We start from the raw sequence: 10,431 nt of genomic DNA, 5'->3' as shown, positions 1-10,431 counted from the left end.
CGCCTACTAGCGGCGTACCCCCATACAAGGGGCTGCATGCATGTATCACAAGAGACAATAAAGCTCAATCTTATCCACTTCTTCGACTCGTACTTTGTTTATTTAATATAAAGTACATCGTTCGCACAACCCTTTTCTTTTTTCTTTTTAAAACTAAGTTCCTCTCTTTTTAGAGATGAACAACGTGCTACACCCGTCCAGGATACGGCACAATGGAGACACAGGCGCAGACGTGCAGTAGGGACCCGTCGCAAGGATTCTTTTCAGATTAAGACCCTACGTAAACCTTTTTCACTGTCTCTTGTTGATATACATCTCCCGATTTCTTACTATAACCGAGGAGGAGGCTGGCGTTTTGGCATTGGCCGCACCCGAATTTTTGCACGTACCTGGACACCAGGGGCTTAGGGCATTATTGTGCCCGTTTTTATAAAGACCAAATACCTTAGGGAGTGTTCGGCGTCTCGAGTTAGGCCTTATATGCATCAGCTCCGAATCATGTCTTTGGTCAAATGTTGGGTTTGCCCGGCTCCTGTGTTTTGCTGCCTTACGTTCCGTTTTATCGGCTAACGCGGCACCAGGAGAACTACTGCGATTGTGCCCCGGTTCGGCCAGGCGAGCACCTCAGTAGAGAAAGCCGAAAACTGACTGTCATGATATAGCGAGAGATTGGTCAACCACTCGATGACTCATGGGAATGTTTAGGATTCCTCCGCATTAACGAAGGACCGGTTTTCGGTCAGGCACATACGCACCCCGAATTCGGGAAAGTGTGGTGCCCCCAGGGGCTATATAGTAGCCCCACCCTCGAACTCCTATGGCTAAGTGAAAGTGATAAAGCATTATAGTCCGGTTGCCTAGTTTGCTACGCTATCACCTCCTTAACAGGACCAAGACGTTGGATTAAGTGTGACAAAGCGCTTTTTTTGCAAACACCCCCGCACTATGTGCGTGGGGGCTGAAGCCAAGGACTGCCATCTTTCAGGTTATATATACATATACATAAACGGCCGCACAGGGAGTAGTTTACTACTTGAACGCACAAGTATAAAAAGCTCTTATATTATATTGAAACATTGTTTTCACAAATCATATATATCATTCAAACATAATATCCTTCGAGCACTGCGTCTCTATTAAATGAGCGCCCTGCAGGACTTCTTCAAAGTAGTGCTCGGCAGGTACTCGGCTTCTGTCCGAATCTCGGGATGCAACATCGGTGGCCTTCATCTCTGCCCAGCATGTCTTGACACGGGCCAGAGCCATCCGCACTCCCTCAATACACGCTGACCGCTTTATTGCGTCGATACGCGGTACCGCACCAAGGAACTGCTGCACTAAACCAAAATAACTCTTCGGCTGGGGTACGCCCGGCCACAAATGAGTCATGACATGCTTCATGGCAAGTCCAGATAATCGATTCAGCTCGGCCCATTCGGCCAACCGATCGGTCAACGGAAGAGGAAGCTCCGGACTATGGAATTGCGACCAATATTGCTCTTCCCTTCTGTGCCCCTTCTGGCCCCAGAAGTGCTCAACTGCGTCCGCAGCGCTCGCCGCCAAGTCCAGATAAGCATCTTCTGAACTCCACAACTTGTCCAACTGAGGATACTTTGGATCCGTATATTTCCTCCGCAGCAAAAACGGTTTTCCAGCCGTAATAGCCCCGACCTGACTCAGCTCCTCCTTGGCAGCTCTCAAAGCGGAACGAGCATCCTTGAATTCGGCGGTGGCCTTTTTCAGGCCCTCTTGCTCCGCTTGACGTTCTTTTTCAAGAACCTCACAGTGGTCGGTAATATTCTTCAACTTTCTGGCCATATCGGCCATTTCCTCCCTGCTTCGGCAGTGAGCAGCCCATTCGGCTTTTAGCTCTTAGGCCGCCCTTAAAGCGGCCGCATTACTATTTCTGGCTTGCTCTTTCGCTCGGGTGAGTTCCACCCGAAGCTCCTCCACAGCAGCGGCACCATCTGCATTAAGCATCCAAATAGTAAGACATGGGCGTCAAGCTCCCTTACCAGGTGTCCGCGTAGAAGTCGCATACCTTGTGACTCGTCGAACCGTTTATTGACCAGCGCGATGTCCGCATCCGCCTCGTCAAGCTGCCGCTTTAGTTCGGCATATTCATCAGTCCGGCTGGCCACCGGACGCCCCGCCACCTGTTTAGGAGCGGTGATATGTTATAACTGAGATTTTGATCCTCGACACGCTGTCAATTTTAACAACATACCGAGTCTCAGGGGCTACTATCTATATAGGGCGCATTTTATATGCATAACTGGCAGAAGGTACATCATTTTTTCGTACCTCGAACCCCGTCAGTAAGCTTCTGACAGCTTCATGCAATCCGCTCTCCGTGGATGCAATTCTTTCAATCACCGTACCCATTAGAACACGGTGATCTTCTGAGATAGCCGCTCGCCCGAGCAGATCCTTCAGCTCCTCCGACCGCACACCACTTGGCGCCGAGCCTTCTGGCCCCACCGGTCTTGGGGGAACCCTCCGCAACGACACCTCAGGGTCGTCCGCCTCGCATGAGGGTGTGAAAGGTGGGGGCGTTTCGCTCTCCATCATCTCCGGAAGAAGATCCCCCGAAGATGAGCTCTGCTGAGAAGGGCTGAGGTCCGAACTACAAAGTACAATTTCGGTTATCTTCATAAATAAATGCAGGGATATTCCTTATTTACAAGACCCTTTCTCTTTACTTACGGCTCGCTGGAGGGCTGATCCCCTTGGGGAAATAGTGTGGCTGGGTTACTTCCCAGCGCCGGACTCCCTGACGAAGATCCTTTTCCCTTCTTTGAGGCCTTGACCTCCGGATCTTCTGAAGCGGTCCTCTTCTCTCCTCGGAAGGCGGGGCTTTTAATCCCTCCTTCCTTAATAGCCTCCTTCGTAGAGGCAGTTGCTTCTCCGCTCCCCCCTTCGCCTTCTTCAAAAGGCGCGGCCTTCAACATCTTGGTCGGCATGGGATCCGGCGTGGTCTCTGGGAGGGGAGCCGGACACCTTATCAACTTTGCTTTGGCTAACCACTCCTGTTCAAGAAACAGCTCCTTTAAAGGGCATGTATATAATAAATGAATGAATAGCTTGTCCGGTTACATGACTACTTACTTGAGTATCTGGGCGATTGCAGCTTAGTCCTGCATCCTCAGTCAGGTTCGGACACTTCTCTCGTGATCCGAAGAACAGATTATACATCTCCACGGGCGTCGTGCCCATAAAATTTTGGAGAGCTCGTGGTCCCTCCGGATTAAATTCCCACAGGCAAAGGGGGCGACGTTTGCAGGGCTGAAGGCGCCGGATCAACATAACCTGTGCCACTGCAACTAGATTGATCTCTCTTTCTTGGAGGTCTCGAATACGGCCCTGCAGCAAAGGAACGTCCTTGGACGGCCCCCAGTCGAGCCCCTTGTTGACCCATGATGCCAGCCACTGTGGTGGACCTGAGCGGAAGGCAGGGAGCACCGCCCATTTGGTGCCCCTAGGAGCGGTGATATAAAACCACTCCTGTTGCCACAAACCAAGCTCCTTTTGAAAAGAGCCCTCGGGACATGGAGCGTCAGCACATTTGCTTATGGCCGCCCCTCCGCACTCTGCTTGCTGCCCCTCGATCATCTTTGGCTCCACCTTGAAGGTCTTGAGCCACAATCCAAAGTGAGGGGTAACATGGAGGAAGGCCTCACATACGACGATGAATGACGAGATATGGAGGATGGACTCCGGATTCAGGTCATGGAAATCAAGCCCATAATAAAACATGAGCCCCCGCATAAAGGGATCCGTCGGGAAGCCTAAACCCCGAAGGAAGTGGGACATGAACACCACGTTCTCGCTGGGCTCAGGAGTGGGAATGACCTGCCCTGGAGCAGGCAACCTATGCGAAATCTCGCCGGTTAGATACCTGGCATCTCGAAGCTTTAGTACGTCTTCTTCTGTGACGGAAGAAGCCATCCACCAGCCACGTTGGTCGGAGCCGGACATTGTCGAAGGTCCGAAGCGCCTAGATCTGAAGCTTTGGGTGTTGGAACTCGAAGCGCGAGGCGAACTCGATGGAGGGTGTAAAAATAAAGAGGGCCTTGGTCTCGTTATAAAGAGGTTGAATACCAACAGCCCACCCCGTGGTCGAATAGGACTCACCTTTGGTAGAGGAGGCATGCCAACAAGCACGGTTGGGTTACCCACGTCCGTATTGATGAGAATCCCGGAATAAGGGGGCACGATCTATACTTTGATAAGACGTGCCAAGGAAACCGCCTCGTTAAATGCGCTAAGGTGGAATGGTAAAAGAAACGATTCATATAAAGGCCTGGCCGTGGTGTGATGTCACGTCGTGGAATACGTCAGCAGATCTGTGCAAAAGTTATTCTCTCTACGATGGTATGTGGAACTTGTTTTGCAGAGCCGGACACTGTCCTAGTGTTCAAAACCTTCTATGAAGTATTCGGAGGAGGAACCCGCCTTGCAATGCCGAAGACAATATGCGCGCCGGACTCGTCGTCATTGAAACCTGGTTCAGGGGCTACTGAGGGAGTCCTGGACTAGGGGGTGTCCGGATAGCCGAACTTTCATCACGGCCGGACTCCAAGACTATGAAGGTACAAGATTGAAGACTTCGTCCCGTGTCCGGATGGGACTTTCCTTGGCGTGGAAGGAAAGCTTGGTGATACGGATATGTAGATCTCCTACCATTGTAACCGACTCTGTGTAACCCTAACCTATCCGGTGTCTATATAAGCCGGAGGGTTTTAGTCCGTAGGACGAACAATAATCATACCATAGGCTAGCTTCTAGGGTTTAGCCTCCTTGATCTCGTGGTAGATCTACTCTTGTACTACCCATATCATCAATATTAATCAAGCAGGAGTACGGTATTACCTCCATCGAGAGGGCCCGAACCTGGGTAAAAACATCATGTCCCTTGTCTCCTGTTACCATCCGCCTAGACGCACAGTTCGGAACCCCCTACCCGAGATCCGCCGGTTTTGACACCGACAATGGGCTTTACTAAGCACTTTTATATTATTTTTCGGACTAACCTATTAACCGGAGGCCCAGCCCATATTGTTGATTTCTTGCCTATTTCACTGTTTCGAAGAAAAGGAATATCAATCGGAATCCAAACGGAATGAAACCTTCGGGAAAGTTATTTTTGGAACGGAAGCAATCCAGGGGACTTGGAGTGCACGTAAGGGGAGCTTCGAGGTGGCCACAAGGTAGGGAGGCGCGCCCACCTCCCCTGGGCGCGCCCCCACCCTCGTGGGCCCCTCATGGCTCTCCTGACTGACTTATTTCGCCTATATATATATATCCATATACCCTAAAAACATCAAAGAACACAATAGATCGGGAGTTCTGCCGCCGCAAGCCTCCGTAGCCACCAAAAACCTCTCAGGAGCCCTTTCTGGCACCCTGTCGGAGGGGGACCCATCACCGGTGGCCATCTTCATCATCCTGGCGCTCTCCATGACGAGGAGCGAGTAGTTCACCCTTGGGGCTGTGGGTATGTACCAGTAGCTATGTGTTTGATCTCTCTCTCTCTCTCTCGTGTTCTTGAGGTGATACGATCTTGATGTATCGCGAGCTTTGCTATTATAGTTGGATCTTATGATGTTTCTCCCCCTCTACTCTCTTGTAATGGATTGAGTTTTTCCTTTGAAGTTATCTTATCGGATTGAGTCTTTAAGGATTTGAGAACACTTGATGTATGTCTTGCCGTGCTTATCTGTGGTGACAATGGGATATTCACGTGATCCACTTGACGTATGTTTTGGTGATCAACTTGCGGGTTCAATGAACCTATGCATAGGGGTTGGCACACGTTTTCGTCTTGACTCTCCGGTAGAAACTTTGGGGCACTCTTTGAAGTACTTTGTGTTGGTTGAATAGATGCATCTGAGATTGTGTGATGCATATCATATAATCATACCCGGGGATACTTGAGGTGACATTGGAGTATCTAGGTGACGTTAGGGTTTTGGTTGATTTGTGTCTTAAGGTTTTATTCTAGTACGAACGGAAAGAATAGCTTCATGTTATTTTACTATGGACACTTGAATAGATCGATTAGAAAGGATAACTTTTAGGTGGTTTCGTACCCTACAATAATCTCTTTGTTTATTCTCCGCTATTGACTTTGGAGTGACTCTTTGTTGCATGTTGAGGGATAGTTATCTGATCCAGTTATGTTATTATTGTTGAGATAACTTGCACTAGTGAAAGTATGAACCTTAGGCCTTGTTTCCTAGCATTGCAATACCGTTTACGCTCACTTTTATCATTAGTTATCTTGCTGTTTTTATATTTTCAGATTACAAAACCTATATCTACCATCCATATTGCACTTGTATCACCATCTCTTTACCGAACTAGTGCATCTATACAATTTACCATTGTATTGGGTGTGTTGGGGACACAAGAGACTCTTTGTTATTTGGTTGCAGGGTTGCTAGAGAGAGACCATCTTCATCCTACGCCTCCCAAGGATTGATAAACCTTAGGTCATCCACTTGAGGGAAATTTGCTACTGTCCTACAAACCTCTGCACTTGGAGGCCCAACAACGCCTACAAGAAGAAGGTTGTGTATTAGACATCATAGATCTTTTATCGGTCGAACCGCAATGTCAACACACATTATTCCCTTTGTCATCGGTATGTTACTTGCCCGAGATTCAATCGTCGGTATATCCATACCTAGTTCAATCTCATTAACGGCAAGTCTGTTTACTCGTTCTGTAGTGCATCATCCCATAACTAACTCATTCGTCACATTGCTCGCAAGGCTTGATATGATGTGCATTACCGAGAGGGCCCAGAGTTACCTCTCCGATACTCAGAGTGACAAATTCTATTCTCGGTCTATGGCAACCCAACAAACACCTTCAGAAATACCTGTAGAGCATCTTTAGAATCACCCAATTATGTTGTGACATTTGATAGAACACAAGGCATTCCACCAGAGTTCATGAGTTGCATAATCTCGTAGTCGGAGGAATATATACATGAAGAAAGCAGTAACAATAAAACTGAACGATCATTATGCTAAGCTAACGGATGGGTCTTGTCCATCACATCATTGTCCTAATGATGTGATTTCGCTCATCAAATGATAACACATGTCCATGGCTAGGAAACATAACCATATTTGATCAACGAGCTAGTCAAGTAGAGGCATACTAGGGACACAGTGTTTTGTCTATGTATTCACACATGTATCAAGTTTCCGGTTAATACAATTCTAGAATCAATAATAAACATTTATCATTATATAAGAAAATATAAAATAACAACTTTATTATTGCCTCTAGGGCATATTTCCTTCAGCAGGCAGCCTGGGAGGCATACTTTGACGATGAGAATTAAAGAGGAGCACGACCTCATTGGAATGGATATTTTGGATATTGAATTTGACGAGTTATTCTAGTTATACAATCAAAAGGCCCTCGACAAAACACTCGCGACTAGCTACTATCCGTAAGTACTACTTCTATAATTAAGTCTCTATATATAGCTCAGCTCTTTCATTGCATGTATATATAATTATCCTCACTATATTATGCAGGTTGAAGATCATCGAATGCAGGAAAGCAGATATCTATGACATTGGGTTCATTAACCCAAATATCATGCATGAATACACGGTCAAACACAATGTCAAAGAGACCGAGGACAACTTGCTACAATCGTTGCTTGTAAATCAAAACAAAGATAAAATACGCTTTCCTTACAACATCTAGTGAGTGTTACTGTCTTGTGCATATTCGGTTTCCCTTACTCGAGGTTAATTATAGTAATGTAATTGATGAGTTATGCATGCGTGCGCAGCTTTCACTTTATTTTGCTAGAGATTAAACTTGAAACTGAAATAGTAACTGTCTTAGACTCGAGAAGAAAAAGTCCCGAGGGGTATGCAAACATGACTGATATTCTCCAGAAGTAAGTTCAATCGATCATAATCGCACCATATCGACTAGTTTGTTCATTTCCTGACATCAAGTAATTATTCTCTTTGTCTGGCAGGGTTTGGAAATAGTTCACCGCCATTGTTCCGTCATTGTCGAAGGAGATGCGATTTACACACCCAAAAGTAAGTACTACTAGCTAGTTCCATGCATCTCCCATTGATTCTAGCTAGTTTCATCAAAACCATTAAGCATGTTTGATTATCAGTTTGGTTGAAATCTATTTCTCGTTAAGTTCTTGTGGCAGGAAGCCGGGAATGATTTTTGAGGATACTATGCTTGCGAGTGTTGGAAATATGCCCTCGAGGCAATAATAAAAGCATTATTATTATATTTCCTTGTTCATGATAATTGTCTTTATTCATGCTATAATTGTGTTATCTGGAAATCGTAATACATGTGTGAATAATAGACATCAACATGTCCCTAGTAAGCCTCTAGTAGACTAGCTCGTTGATCAACAGATAGTCATGGTTTCCTGACTATGGACACTGGATGTCATTGATAACGAGATCACATCATTAGGAGAATGATGTGATGGACGAGACCCAATCCTAAACATAGCACAAGATCGTGTAGTTCGTTTGCTAGTGTTTTGCAATGTCAAAGTATCTTTTCCTTAGACCATGAGATCGTGTAACTCCCGGATACCGTAGGAGTGCTTTGGGTATGCCAAACGTCACAACGTAACTGGGTGACTATAAAGGTAGACTACGGGTATCTCCGAAAGTGTCTGTTGGGTGACATGGATCAAGACTGGGATTTGTCACTCCGTATGACGGAGAGGTATCACTGGGCCCACTCGGTAATGCATCATCATAATGAGCTCAGAGTGACCAAGTGTCTGGTCACGGGATCATGCATTACGGTACGAGTAAAGTGACTTGCCGGTAACGAGATTGAACGAGGTATTGGGATACCGACGATCGAATCTCGGGCAAGTAACATATCGATAGACAAAGGGAATAGCGTACGGGGTTGATAGAATCCTCGACATCGTGGTTCATCCGATGAGATCATCGTGGAGCATGTGGGAGCCAACATGGGTATCCAGATCCCGCTGTTGGTTATTGACCGGAGAGTCGTCTCGGTCATGTCTGCTTGTCTCCTGAACCCGTAGGGTCTACACACTTAAGGTTCGGTTACGCTAGGGTTGTAAGGATATGTATATGCAGTAACCCGAATGTTGTTCGGAGTCCCGGATGAGATCCCGGACGTCACGAGGAGTTCCGGAATGGTCCGGAGGTAAAGATTTATATATGGGAAGTCCTGTTTCGGGCATCGGGACAAGTTTTGGGGTTATCGGTATTGTACCGGGACCACCGGAGGGGTCCCGGGGGCCCACCGGGTGGGGCCACCCATCCCCGGGGGCCACATGGGCTGTAGGGGGTGCGCCTTGGCCTGCTTGGGCCAAGGGCACCAGCCCCACAAGGCCCATGCGCCTAGGGTTTCCAAAGGGGAGGAGTCCTACTAGTGGAAGGCACCTCCTAGGTGCCTTGGGGGGAAGGGAAACCCCCCTAGGCCGCCGCACCCCCTAGGAGATTGGATCTCCTAGGGCCGGCCACCCCCCTTGGCACCCCTATATATAGTGGGGGAGAGGAGGGACTTCAGACCTTGAGTCCTTGGCCTTTGGTTGCCTCCTTCTCCCTCCCCAACACCTCCTCAACCTCCATAGTGCTTAGCGAAGCTCTGCTGGAGTACTGCAGCTCCATCAACACCACGCCGTCGTGCTGCTGCTGGTGCCATCTCCCTCAACCTCTCCTCCCTCCCTTGCTGGATCAAGAAGGAGGAGACGTGGCTGTTCCGTACGTGTGTTGAACGCGGAGGTGCCGTCCGTTCGGTGCTAGGATCTCCGGTGATTCGAATCACGTCGTGTTCGACTACATCATCCCCGTTCTTTGAACGCTTCCGCTCGCGATCTACAAGGTACGTAGATGCATCCAATGACTCGTTGCTAGATGAACTCCTAGATGATCTTGGTGAAACGAGTAGGAAAATTTTTGTTTTCTGCAACGTTCCCCTACAGTGGCATCATGAGCTAGGTCTATGCGTAGTTCTTTTTGCGCGAGTAGAACACAATTTGTTGTGGGCGTAGATTTGTCAACTTTCTTGCCGTTACTAGTCCTTTCTTGCTTCAGCGGTATTGTGGGATGAAGCGGCCCGGACCAACCTTACACGTACGCTTACGTGAGACCGGTTCCACCGACTAACATGCACTAGTTGCATAAGGTGGCTGGCGGGTGTCTGTCTCTCCTACTTTAGTTGGAGCGGAATCGATGAACAGGGTCCTTATGAAGGGTAAATAGAAGTTGACAAATCACGTTGTGGCTTTAACGTAGGTAAGAAAACGTTCTTGCTAGAACCCTAATTCAGCCACGTAAAAACTTGCAACAACAATTAGAGGACGTCTAACTTGTTTTTGCAGCAAGTGGTTTGTGATATGATATGGCCAAAGTTGTGATGAATGATGAATGA

The sequence above is a fragment of the Triticum dicoccoides genome, chromosome 3B (genome assembly GCF_002162155.2).
Source record: "Triticum dicoccoides isolate Atlit2015 ecotype Zavitan chromosome 3B, WEW_v2.0, whole genome shotgun sequence".
NCBI classification, from domain to species: domain Eukaryota; kingdom Viridiplantae; phylum Streptophyta; class Magnoliopsida; order Poales; family Poaceae; genus Triticum; species Triticum dicoccoides.
Note: the sequence above shows the minus strand (reverse complement) of the source record.